This window comes from Bombina bombina, chromosome 5 (genome assembly GCF_027579735.1).
Source record: "Bombina bombina isolate aBomBom1 chromosome 5, aBomBom1.pri, whole genome shotgun sequence".
Taxonomy (NCBI): domain Eukaryota; kingdom Metazoa; phylum Chordata; class Amphibia; order Anura; family Bombinatoridae; genus Bombina; species Bombina bombina.
This window is the reverse complement of record NC_069503.1, coordinates 675,425,020-675,438,501: the sequence shown is the minus strand read 5'-3', so window position 1 is coordinate 675,438,501 and position 13,482 is coordinate 675,425,020. Positions and strand designations below refer to the sequence as shown.

Below are 13,482 nucleotides of genomic sequence, written 5' to 3'. Positions count from 1 at the left end.
TCTCGCCAGAACGCCAAACTTCCTCGCTACGGGTCCAGATCCAGGGATCCGGGAGCGGTTCTGATAGATGCTTTGACAGCACCTTGGAACTTCGGGATGGCTTATGTGTTTCCACCCTTCCCGCTGCTTCCTCGATTGATTGCCAAAATCAAACAGGAGAGAGCATCAGTGATTCTAATAGCGCCTGCATGGCCACGCAGGACTTGGTATTCAGATCTAGTGGACATGTCATCCTGTCCGCCTTGGTCTCTACCTCTAAGACAGGACCTTCTGATACAGGGTCCATTCAGACATCAAAATCTAACTTCTCTGAAGCTGACTGCTTGGAAATTGAACGCTTGATTTTATCAAAACGTGGTTTTTCTGAGTCGGTTATTGATACCCTGATACAGGCTAGGAAGCCTGTTACCAGAAAGATTTACCATAAAATATGGCGTAAATACCTATACTGGTGCGAATCCAAACGTTACTCCTGGAGTAAGGTTAGGATCCCTAGGATATTGTCCTTTCTACAAGAAGGTTTAGAAAAGGGTTTATCAGCTAGTTCATTAAAGGGACAGATTTCAGCTCTGTCCATCTTGTTACACAGGCGTCTGTCAGAAAATCCAGACGTCCAGGCTTTTTGTCAGGCTTTAGCTAGGATCAAGCCTGTGTTTAAAGCTGTTGCTCCGCCATGGAGTTTAAACTTAGTTCTTAACGTTTTACAGGGTGTTCCGTTTGAACCCCTTCATTCCATTGATATAAAATTGTTATCTTGGAAAGTTCTGTTTTTAATGGCTATTTCCTCGGCTCGAAGAGTCTCTGAGTTATCAGCCTTACATTGTGATTCTCCTTATCTGATTTTTCACTCAGACAAGGTAGTTCTGCGTACTAAACCTGGGTTCTTACCTAAGGTAGTCACTAACAGGAATATCAATCAAGAGATTGTTGTTCCATCCTTGTGTCCAAATCCTTCTTCAAAGAAGGAACGTCTTCTACACAATCTGGATGTAGTTCGTGCCCTCAAGTTCTACTTGCAGGCAACTAAAGATTTTCGCCAAACTTCTTCCCTGTTTGTCGTTTATTCTGGACAGAGGAGAGGTCAAAAAGCTTCTGCTACCTCTCTCTCTTTTTGGCTTCGTAGCATAATACGTTTAGCCTATGAGACTGCTGGACAGCAGCCTCCTGAAAGAATTACAGCTCACTCCACTAGAGCTGTGGCTTCCACTTGGGCCTTTAAGAATGAGGCCTCTGTTGAACAGATTTGCAAGGCTGCAACTTGGTCTTCGCTTCATACTTTTTCCAAATTTTACAAATTTGACACTTTTGCTTCTTCGGAGGCTATTTTTGGGAGAAAGGTTCTTCAGGCAGTGGTTCCTTCTGTATAATGAGCCTGCCTATCCCTCCCGTCATCCGTGTACTTTTGCTTTGGTATTGGTATCCCAGAAGTAATGATGACCCGTGGACTGATCACACATAACAGAAGAAAACATAATTTATGCTTACCTGATAAATTCCTTTCTTCTGTTGTGTGATCAGTCCACGGCCCGCCCTGTTTTAAGGCAGGTAAATATCTTTTAAATTATACTCCAGTCACCACTTCACCCTTGGTTACTCCTTTCTCGTTGATTCTTGGTCGAATGACTGGGACTGACGTAGAGGGGAGGAGCTATATGCAGCTCTGCTGGGTGAATCCTCTTGCATTTCCTGTTGGGGAGGAGTTATATCCCAGAAGTAATGATGACCCGTGGACTGATCACACAACAGAAGAAAGGAATTTATCAGGTAAGCATAAATTATGTTTTCTATCACCACTCACAAGAGTCTCCTTCCTAGGGACTCTTATAGATTCTGTAGAGATGAAAATTTACCTGACGGAGTCCAGGTTATCAAAACTTCTAAATGCTTGCCGTGTCCTTCATTCCATTCCACGCCCGTCAGTGGCTCAGTGCATGGAAGTAATCGGCTTAATGGTAGCGGCAATGGACATAGTGCCATTTGCGCGCCTGCATCTCAGACCGCTGCAATTATGCATGCTAAGTCAGTGGAATGGGGATTACTAAATCTGGATCAAGAGACCAGAGATTCTCTTCTCTGGTGGCTTTCTCGGGTCCATCTATCCAAGGGTATGACCTTTCGCAGGCCAGATTGGACGATTGTAACAACAGATGCCAGCTTTCTAGGTTGGGGCGCAGTCTGGAACTCCCTGAAGGCTCAGGGATCGTGGACTCAGGAGGAGAAACTCCTCCCAATAAATATTCTGGAGTTAAGAGCAATATTCAATGCTCTTCTAGCTTGGCCTCAGTTAGCAACACTGAGGTTCATCAGATTTCAGTCGGACAACATCACGACTGTGGCTTACATCAACCATCAAGGGGGAACCAGGAGTTCCCTAGCGATGTTCGAAGTCTCAAAGATAATGCGATCCACATCCCAGGCGTAGAGAACTGGGAGGCGTATTTTCTAAGTCGTCAGACTTTTCATCCGGGGGAGTGGGAACTCCATCCGGAGGTGTTTGCTTAACTGGTCCATCGTTGGGGCAAACCAGAACTGGATCTCATGGCGTCTCGCCAGAACGCCAAGCTTCCTTGTTACGGATCCAGGTCCAGGGACCCGGGAGCAACGCTGATAGATGCTCTAGCAGCTCCTTGGTTCTTCAACCTGGCCTATGTGTTTCCACCGTTTCCTCTGCTCCCTCGACTGATTGCCAAAATCAAACAGGAGAGAGCATCGGTGATTCTGATAGCGCCTGCGTGGCTACGCAGGACCTGATATGCAGACCTAGTGGACATGTCATCTCTTCCACCATGGACTCTGCCTCTGAGGCAGGACCTTCTGATACAAGGTCCTTTCAATCATCCAAATCTAATTTCTCTGAGACTGACTGCATGGAGATTGAACACTTGATTCTATCAAGGCGTGGCTTCTCCGAGTCAGTCATTGATACCTTAATACAGGCTCGGAAGCCTGTCACCAGGAAAATCTACCATAAGATATGGCGTAAATATCTTTATTGGTGGGAATCCAAGAGTTACTCATGGAGTAAGGTTAGGTTTCCTAGGATATTGTCCTTTCTCCAAGAGGGTTTGGACAAAGGCTTATCAGCTAGTTCTTTAAAAGGACAGATCTCTGCTCTGTCTATTCTTTTGCACAAGCGTCTGGCAGAAGTTCCAGACGTCCAGGCATTTTGTCAGGCTTTGGTTAGGATTAAGCCTGTGTTTAAAACTGTTGCTCCCCCGTGGAGCTTAAACTTGGTTCTTAAAGTTCTTCAGGGAGTTCCGTTTGAACCCCTTCATTCCATTGATATTAAACTTTTATCTTGGAAAGTTCTGTTTTTGATGGCTATTTCCTTGGCTCGAAGAGTCTCTGAGTTATCTGCCTTACATTGTGATTCTCCTAATCTGATTTTTCATTCAGACAAGGTAGTTCTGCGTACCAAACCTGGGTTTTTACCTAAGGTGGTTTCTAACAGGAATATCAATCAAGAGATTGTTGTTCCATCATTGTGTCCTAATCCTTCTTCAAAGAAGGAACGTCTTTTGCATAATCTGGACGTAGTCCGTGCCTTGAAGTTTTACTTACAAGCTACTAAAGATTTTCGTCAAACATCTGCCCTGTTTGTCGTTTACTCTGGACAGAGGAGAGGTCAAAAAGCTTCGGCAACCTCTCTCTCCTTTTGGCTTCGGAGCATAATACGCTTAGCCTATGAGACTGCTGGACAGCAGCCCCCTGAAAGGATTACAGCTCATTCTACTAGAGCTGTGGCTTCCACCTGGGCCTTTAAAAATGAGGCCTCTGTTGAACAGATTTGCAAGGCTGCGACTTGGTCTTCGCTTCACACCTTTTCAAAATTTTACAAATTTGACACTTTTGTTTCTTCGGAGGCTGTTTTTGGGAGAAAGGTTCTACAGGCAGTGGATCCTTCCGTTTAAGTTCCTGCCTTGTCCCTCCCATCATCTGTGTACTTTAGCTTTGGTATTGGTATCCCACAAGTAATGGATGATCCGTGGACTGGATACACTTAACAAGAGAAAACATAATTTATGCTTACCTGATAAATTTATTTCTCTTGTAGTGTATCCAGTCCACGGCCCGTCCTGTCCTTTTAAGGCAGGTCTAAATTTTAATTAAACTACAGTCACCACTGCACCCTATGGTTTCTCCTTTCTCGTCTTGTTTCGGTCGAATGACTGGATATGGCAGTGAGGGGAGGAGCTATATAAGCAGCTCTGCTGTGGGTGATCCTCTTGCAACTTCCTGTTTGGAAGGAGAATATCCCACAAGTAATGGATGATCCGTGGACTGGATACACTACAAGAGAAATAAATTTATCAGGTAAGCATAAATTATGTTTTTTCCTGAGGGGGTGGGGTCTCTATGGCACTGGACTGTATAAATTGTTTGTTTCTTTCATGTAATTAGCAAGAGTCCATGAGCTAGTGACGTATGGGATATACATTCCTACCAGGAGGGGCAAAGTTTCCCAAACCTCAAAATGCCTATAAATACACCCCTCACCACACCCACAAATCAGTTTTACAAACTTTGCCTCCTATAGAGGTGGTGAAGTAAGTTTGTGCTAGATTCTACGTTGATATGCGCTCCGCAGCAGGTTGGAGCCCGGTTTTCCTCTCAGCATGCAGTGAATGTCAGAGGGATGTGAGGAGAGTATTGCCTATTTGAATGCAGTGATCTCCTTCTACGGGGTCTATTTCATAGGTTCTCTGTTATCGGTCATAGAGATTCATCTCTTACCTCCCTTTTCAGATCGACGATATACTCTTATATATACCATTTCCTCTACTGATTCTCGTTTCAGTACTGGTTTGGCTTTCTACTACATGTAGATGAGTGTCCTGGGGTAAGTAAGTCTTATTTTCTGTGACACTCTAAGCTATGGTTGGGCACTTTTATATAAAGTTCTAAATATATGTATTCAAACATTTATTTGCCTTGACTCAGGATGTTCAACATTCCTTATTTCAGACAGTCAGTTTCATATTTGGGATAATGCATATGAATAAATCATTTTTTCTTACCTTAAAATTTGACTTTTCCCTGTGGGCTGTTAGGCTCGCGGGGGCTGAAAATGCTTCATTTTATTGCGTCATTCTTGGCGCGGACTTTTTTGGCGCAAATTTTTTTTTCTGTTTCCGGCGTCATACGTGTTGCCGGAAGTTGCGTCATTTTTTACGTTTTTTTGCGCCAAAGGTGTCGGCGTTCCGGATGTGGCGTCATTTTGGCCCCAAAAGCATTTAGGCGCCAAATAATGTGGGCGTCTTTTTTGGCGCTAAAAAAATATGGGCGTCACTATTGTCTCCCCATTATTTAAGTCTCATTATTTTGTGCTTCTGGTTGCTAGAAGCTTATTCACTGGCATTTTTTCCCCATTCCTGAAACTGTCATTTAAGGAATTTGATCAATTTTGCTTTATATGTTGTTTTTTTTATTACATATTACAAGATGTCCCACGTTGAAGCTGAGTCAGAAGATACTTCTGGAAAATTGCTGCCTGGTGCTGGAGCTACCAAAGCTAAGTGTATCTGCTGTAAACTTTTGGTATCTGTTCCTCCAGCTGTTGTTTGTACTGTTTGTCATGACAAACTTGCTAATGCAGATAATATTTCCTTTAGTACTGTTACATTACCTGTTGCTTTTCCGTCAACATCTAATACTCAGAGTCTTCCTGATAACATAAGAGATTTTGTTTCTAAATCCATTAAGAAGGCTATGTCTGTTATTCCTCCTTCTAGTAAACGTAAAAAGTCTTTTAAAACTTCTCATTTTTCAGATGAATTTTTAAATGAACATCATCATTCTGATACTGATATTGGTTCTTCTGATTCAGAGGATTCTGTCTCAGAGGTTGATGCTGATAAATCTTCATATTTATTTAAAATGGAATTTATTCGTTCTTTACTTAAAGAAGTCCTAATTGCATTAGAAATTGAGGATTCTAGTCCTCTTGATACTAAATCTAAACGTTTAGATAAGGTTTTTAAATCTCCTGTAGTTATTCCAGAAGTGTTTCCTGTCCCTGGTGCTATTTCTGAAGTAATTTCCAGGGAATGGAATAATTTGGGTAATTCTTTTACTCCTTCTAAACGTTTTAAGCAATTATATCCTGTGCCATCTGACAGATTAGAATTTTGGGACAAAATCCCTAAGGTTGATGGGGCTGTCTCTACTCTTGCTAAGCGTACTACTATTCCTACGGCAGATGGTACTTCCTTTAAGGATCCTTTAGATAGGAAAATTGAATCCTTTCTAAGAAAAGCTTACTTGTGTTCAGGTAATCTTCTTAGACCTGCTATATCTTTAGCGGATGTTGCTGCAGCTTCAACTTTTTGGTTAGAAGCTTTAGCGCAACAAGTAACAGATCATAATTCTCATAGCATTATTATTCTTCTACAACATGCTAATAATTTTATTTGTGATGCCATCTTTGATATCATTAGAGTTGATGTCAGGTATATGTCTCTAGCTATTTTAGCTAGAAGAGCTTTATGGCTTAAAACTTGGAATGCTGATATGTCTTCTAAGTCTACTCTGCTTTCCCTTTCTTTCCAGGGTAATAAATTATTTGGTTCTCAGTTGGATTCTATTATCTCAACTGTTACTGGAGGGAAGGGAACTTTTTTACCACAGGATAAAAAATCTAAAGGTAAATTTAGGTCTACTAATCGTTTTCGTTCCTTTCGTCACAACAAGGAACAAAAGCCTGATCCTTCATCCTCAGGAGCGGTATCAGTTTGGAAACCATCTCCAGTCTGGAATAAATCCAAGCCTTTTAGAAAACCAAAGCCAGCTCCCAAGTCCACATGAAGGTGCGGCCCTCATTCCAGCTCAGGTGGTAGGGGGCAGATTACGATTTTTCAAAGAAATTTGGTTCAATTCCGTTCACAATCTCTGGATTCAGAACATTGTTTCAGAAGGGTACAGAATTGGCTTCAAGATAAGGCCTCCTGCAAAGAGATTTTTTCTTTCCCGTGTCCCAGTAAACCTAGCGAAGGCTCAAGCATTTCTGAAATGTGTTTCAGATCTAGAGTTGGCTGGAGTAATTATGCCAGTTCCAGTTCTGGAACAGGGGCTGGGGTTTTATTCAAATCTCTTCATTGTACCAAAGAAGGAGAATTAATTCAGACCAGTTCTGGATCTAAAAATATTGAATCGTTATGTAAGGATACCAACATTCAAAATGGTAACTGTAAGGACTATCCTGCCTTTTGTTCAGCAAGAGCGTTATATGTCCACAATAGATTTACAGGATGCATATCTGCATATTCCGATTCATCCAGATCACTTTCAGTTTCTGAGATTCTCTTTCCTAGACAAGCATTACCAGTTTGTGGCTCTACCGTTTGTCCTAGATACAGCTCCAAGAATTTTTACAAAGGTGCTCAGTGCCCTTCTGTCTGTAATCAGAGAACAGGGTATTGTGGTATTTCCTTATTTGGACGATATCTTGGTACTTGCTCAGTCTTCACATTTAGCAGAATCTCATACGAATCGACTTGTGTTGTTTCTTCAAGATCATGGTTGGAGGATCAATTTACCAAAAAGTTCATTGATTCCTCAGACAAAGGTAACCTTTTTAGGTTTCCAGATAGATTCAGTGTCCATGACTCTGTCCCTAACGGACAAGAGACGTCTAAAATTGATATCAGCTTGTCGAAACCTTCAGTCACAATCATTCCCTTCGGTAGCTTTATGCATGGAAATTCTAGGTCTTATGACTACAGCATCGGACGTGATCCCCTTTGCTCGTTTTCACATGCGACCTCTTCAGCTCTGTATGCTGAACCAGTGGTGCAGGGATTACACAAAGATATCTCAATTAATATCTTTAACACCGATTGTACGACACTCTCTGATGTGGTGGACAGATCACCATCGTTTAGTTCAGGGGGCTTCTTTTGTTCTTCCGACCTGGACTGTAATTTCAACAGATGCAAGTCTGACAGGTTGGGGAGCTGTGTGGGGGTCTCTGACAGCACAAGGGGTTTGGGAATCTCAGGAGGTGAGATTGCTGATCAATATTTTGGAACTCCGTGCAATTTTCAGAGCTCTTCAGTCATGGCCTCTTCTAAAGAGAGAATCGTTCATTTGTTTTCAGACAGACAATGTCACAACTGTGGCATACATCAATCATCAAGGAGGGACTCACAGTCCTCTGGCTATGAAAGAAGTATCTCGAATTCTGGTATGGGCGGAATCCAGCTCCTGTCTAGTTTCTGCGGTTCATATCCCAGGTATAGACAATTGGGAAGCGGATTATCTCAGCCGCCAAACGTTACATCCGGGCGAATGGTCTCTTCACCCAGAGGTATTTCTTCAGATTGTTCAAATGTAGGGACTTCCAGAAATAGATCTGATGGCCTCTCATCTAAACAAGAAACTTCCCAGGTATCTTTCTGCCTCTAGTTCTTCTTCCAAGAGTAATCTCCAAGATTCTGAAGGAATGCTCATTTGTTCTGCTGGTAGCTCCAGCATGGCCTCACAGGTTTTGGTATGCGGATCTTGTCCGGATGGTCTCTTGCCAACCGTGGACTCTTCCGTTAAGACCAGACCTTTTGTCGCAAGGTCCTTTTTTCCATCAGGATCTCAAATCCTTAAATTTAAAGGTATGGAGATTGAACGCTTGATTCTTAGTCAAAGAGGTTTCTCTGACTCTGTGATTAATACTATGTTACAGGCTCGTAAATCTGTATCTAGGGAGATATATTATAGAGTCTGGAAGACTTATATTTCTTGGTGTTTTTCTCATCATTTTTCCTGGCATTCTTTTAGAATTCCGAGAATTTTACAGTTTCTTCAGGATGGTTTGGATAAAGGTTTGTCTGCAAGTTCCTTGAAAGGACAAATCTCTGCTCTTTCTGTTCTTTTTCACAGAAAGATTGCTAATCTTCCTGATATTCATTGTTTTGTACAAGCTTTGGTTCGTATAAAACCTGTCATTAAGTCAATTTCTCCTCCTTGGAGTTTGAATTTGGTTCTGGGGGCTCTTCAAGCTCCTCCGTTTGAACCTATGCATTCGTTGGACATCAAATTACTTTCTTGGAAAGTTTTGTTCCTTTTGGCCATCTCTTCTGCCAGACGAGTTTCTGAATTATCTGCTCTTTCTTGTGAGTCTCCTTTTCTGATTTTTCATCAGGATAAGGCGGTGTTGTGAACTTCTTTTAAATTTTTACCTAAGGTTGTGAATTCTAACAACATTAGTAGAGAAATTGTGGTTCCTTCATTGTGTCCTAATCCTAAGAATTCTAAGGAGAGATCATTGCATTCTTTGGATGTAGTTAGAGCTTTGAAATATTATTTTGAAGCTACTAAGAATTTCCGAAAGACTTCTAGTCTATTTGTTATCTTTTCCGGTTCTAGGAAAGGTCAGAAGGCCTCTGCCATTTCTTTGGCATCTTGGTTGAAATCTTTAATTCATCATGCTTATGTTGAGTCGGGTAAAACTCCGCCTCAAAGGATTACAGCTCATTCTACTAGGTCAGTTTCTACTTCCTGGGCGTTTAGGAATGAAGCTTCAGTTGATCAGATTTGCAAAGCAGCAACTTGGTCTTCTTTGCATACTTTTACTAAATTCTACCATTTTGATGTGTTTTCTTCTTCTGAAGCTGTTTTTGGTAGAAAAGTACTTCAGGCAGCTGTTTCAGTTTGAATCTTCTGCTTATATTATCAGTTTTTTTCATTTAAACTTTATTTTGGGTGTGGATTATTTTTCAGCGGAATTGGCTGTCTTTATTTTATCCCTCCCTCTCTAGTGACTCTTGCGTGGAAAGATCCACATCTTGGGTAGTCATTATCCCATACGTCACTAGCTCATGGACTCTTGCTAATTACATGAAAGAAAACATAATTTATGTAAGAACTTACCTGATAAATTCATTTCTTTCATATTAGCAAGAGTCCATGAGGCCAACCCTTTTTTGTGGTGGTTATGATTTTTTTGTATAAAGCACAATTATTCCAATTCCTTATTTTTTATGCTTTCCCACTTTTTTCTTATCACCCCACTTCTTGGCTATTCGTTAAACTGATTTGTGGGTGTGGTGAGGGATGTATTTATAGGCATTTTGAGGTTTGGGAAACTTTGCCCCTCCTGGTAGGAATGTATATCCCATACGTCACTAGCTGATGGACTCTTGCTAATATGAAAGAAATGAATTTATCAGGTAAGTTCTTACATAAATTGTTTTTTTCACATTGATACTTTGAGGCCTAGTTATCAACGTGTCTACTTACCTGCCATCGCCGGCCCAATACGCCCGCCTAAGCTCGCCTACCATCGCCGCCGCGGACCTGAAAAATATCTCCAAAGTTATCAAAAAAGCTGTCAAAAAGCCTTGCACCAAGTACGGGGCGATGAGCAGCGGACTGTTATAGTTATCACTCATCCGATCTCGCTGCTCTTCGGCTTTTTGACAGCTTTATTGATAAGCTGTCACTAAGCACCCACACTAAACTACAATGTTCTACCCCCTATACCGGAGCCCTTTGCAACAAAATAAAGTTATTAACCCCTAAACCGCCACTCCTTGACCCCGCCGCAACTATAATAAATGTATTAACCCCTAAACCGCCGCTCCCGGAGCCCACCGCCACTCTAATAAACTGATTAACCCCTAAACCGCCGCACCCGGACCCTGCCGCCACCTACATAATACCTATTAACCCCTATCCTGCCCCCCCTATACCGCCGCCATCTATAATAAATTTATTAACCCCTATCCTGCCGATCCCGTACCCCGCCGCAACTAAATAAATTGTTTAACCCCTAAATCGCCGCTCCCGGACTCGCCGCCACCTATATTAAACATATTAACCCCTAATCTGCCCCCCTACACCGTTGTCACCTATAATAAATTTATTAACCCCTATCACCCCCCCACACCGCCGCAACTATAATAAAATTATTAACCCCTAAACCTAAGTCTAACCCTAACACCCCCCTAACTTAAATATTAATTAAATACATCTAAATATTATAACTCTTATTAACTAAATTAATCCTATTTCAAACTAAATACCTTTAAAATAAACCCTAATATAGCTACAATATAAATAATAATCATATTGTAGCTATCTTAGGATTTATTTTTATTTTACAGGCAAATATCAATTTATTTTAACTAGGTACAATAGCTATTAAATAGTTATTAACTATTTAATAGCTACCTAGTTAAAATAAAGAAAATTTACCTGTAAAATAAAAACTAACCTAAGTTACAATTACACCTAACACTACACTATCATTAAATAAATTATTCCTATTTAAAACTAAATACTTACCTGTAAAATAAACCCTAAGATAGCTACAATGTAATTAATAATTACATTGTAGCTATTTTAGGATTTATATTTATTTTACAGGCATCTTTGTATTTATTTTAGCTAGTTAAAATAGTTATTAAATAGTTATTAACTATTTAATAACTACCTAGCTAAAAGAAATACAAAATTACCTGTAAAATAAATCCTAAACTAAGTTACAATTAAACCTAACACTACACTTTCATTAAATTAAGAAAATAAATTACCTACAAATAACTACAATTAAATACAATTAAATAAACTAACTAAAGTACAAAAAATATTCCTATCAGCCAATAGAATGCGAGCTCAATCTGATTGGCTGATTGGATCAGCCAATCCGATTGTACTTAAATCAGATTGGCTGATTTAATCAGCCAATCATATTTTTCCTACCTTAATTCCGATTGGCTGATAGAATCCTATCAGCCAATCGGAATTCGAGGGACGCCATCTTGGATGACGTCACTTAAAGGAACCGTCATTCGTTGTTCAGTCGTCGATGGAAGAAGATGGCTCCGCGTCGGCTCGTCTGAAGATGGCTCCGCTCCGCTCCGGATGGATGAAGATTGAAGACGCCGCCTGGATGATGACTTCAGTCGGATGGAAGACTTCTTCAGCGCCCCTTGGATGATGACTTCAATCGGATGGAAGACTTCTTCAGCGCCCCTTGGATGAAGACTTTGGCCGCTGCGGCTCTCTTCTTCTGTTCCATCGGTGGTCAGCTGGCTTAAGACGGCTAAAGGTAGGATGATCTTCAGGGGGGTAGAGTTAGGTTTATTTAAGGGGGGTTTGGGTTAGATTAGGGGTATGTGGGTGGTGGGTTTTAATGTTGGGGGGGTTGTATTTTTTTTTTACAGGCAAAAGAGCTGAATTCTTTTGGGCATAGCCCCGCAAAAGGCCCTTTTAAGGGCTGGTAAGGTAATAGAGCTGTTAACTTTTTAATGTAGAATAGGGTAGGGCATTTTTTTTATTTTGGGGGGCTTTGTTATTTTATTAGGGGGCTTAGATTAGGTGTAAGTAGCTTAAAATTGTTGTAATATTTTTTAAATGTTTGTAACTTATTTTTTTTATTTTTTGTAACTTAGTTTTTTATTTTTGTACTTTAGTTAGTTTATTTAATTGTATTTAATTGTAGTTATTTGTAGGTAATTTATTTTATTAATTTAATGATAGTGTAGTGTTAGGTTTAATTGTATCTTAGTTTAGGATTTATTTTACAGGTAATTTTGTATTTCTTTTAGCTAGGTAGTTATTAAATAATATAATTAAGTTAATAACTATTTAATAACTATTCTAACTAGCTAAAATAAATACAAAGTTACCTGTAAAATAAATATAAATCCTAAAATAGCTACAATGTAATTATTAATTATATTGTAGCTATCTTAGGGTTTATTTTACAGGTAAGTATTTAGTTTTAAATAGGATTAATTTATTTAAGTATAGTGTAGTGTTAGGTGTAATTGTAACTTAGGTTAGTTTTTATTTTACAGGTAAATTTCTCTTTATTTTATTTAGGTAGCTATTAAATAGTGGGGTCCAGGAGCGGCGGTTTAGGGGTTAATCAGTTTATTAGAGTGGCGGTCGGCTCCGGGAGCGGCGGTTTAGGGGGTAATACATTTATTTAGTTGCGGCGGTGTAGGGGGGGGAGTGATTAGGGGTGTTTAGACTCAGGGTACATGTTAGGGTGTTAGGTGTAGACATCTCCCATAGGAATCAATGGGATATCTGGCAGCAGCGAACATGAACTTTTGCTATGGCCAGACTCCCATTGATTCCTGGAGGCGGCGGATTGAAAACCAGGTATGCTGGGCCGGAAAAGTGCCGAGCGTACCTGCTAGTTTTTTGATAACTAGCAAAAGTAGTCAGATTGTGCCGAACTTGTGTGCGGAACATCTGTATTGACGTAAGAATCGATCTGTGTCGGACTGACTCCGGCGGATCGAAGCTTACGTCACTAAATTCTACTTTTGTTGGTGTGTAGGGCTTGATAACTTAGGCGAATCAGCCTCGCCACATATACGCTGCGGAATTCCAGCGTATTTGAGGTTGACGGCTTGATAACTAGAGGCCTTTGTCTGAGGAAGGGGAGAGTCAACGTCACATTAAATCTTGTTTGATTCACCTAAAGACCAGAGAGTGTGATCCTTTTTTGAGATTTGGAAACTATTTTGCCTGCAC

At 40.5% G+C, this 13,482-nt stretch overlaps 1 protein-coding gene across 1 annotated transcript in view; it reads left to right on the top strand.

Moving 5' to 3' along the window:
• The window catches only part of PIGN (phosphatidylinositol glycan anchor biosynthesis class N), a 1,169,967-nt gene that overhangs the window by 727,882 nt on the left and 428,603 nt on the right, over positions 1-13,482 (top strand). The window lies entirely within an intron of this gene.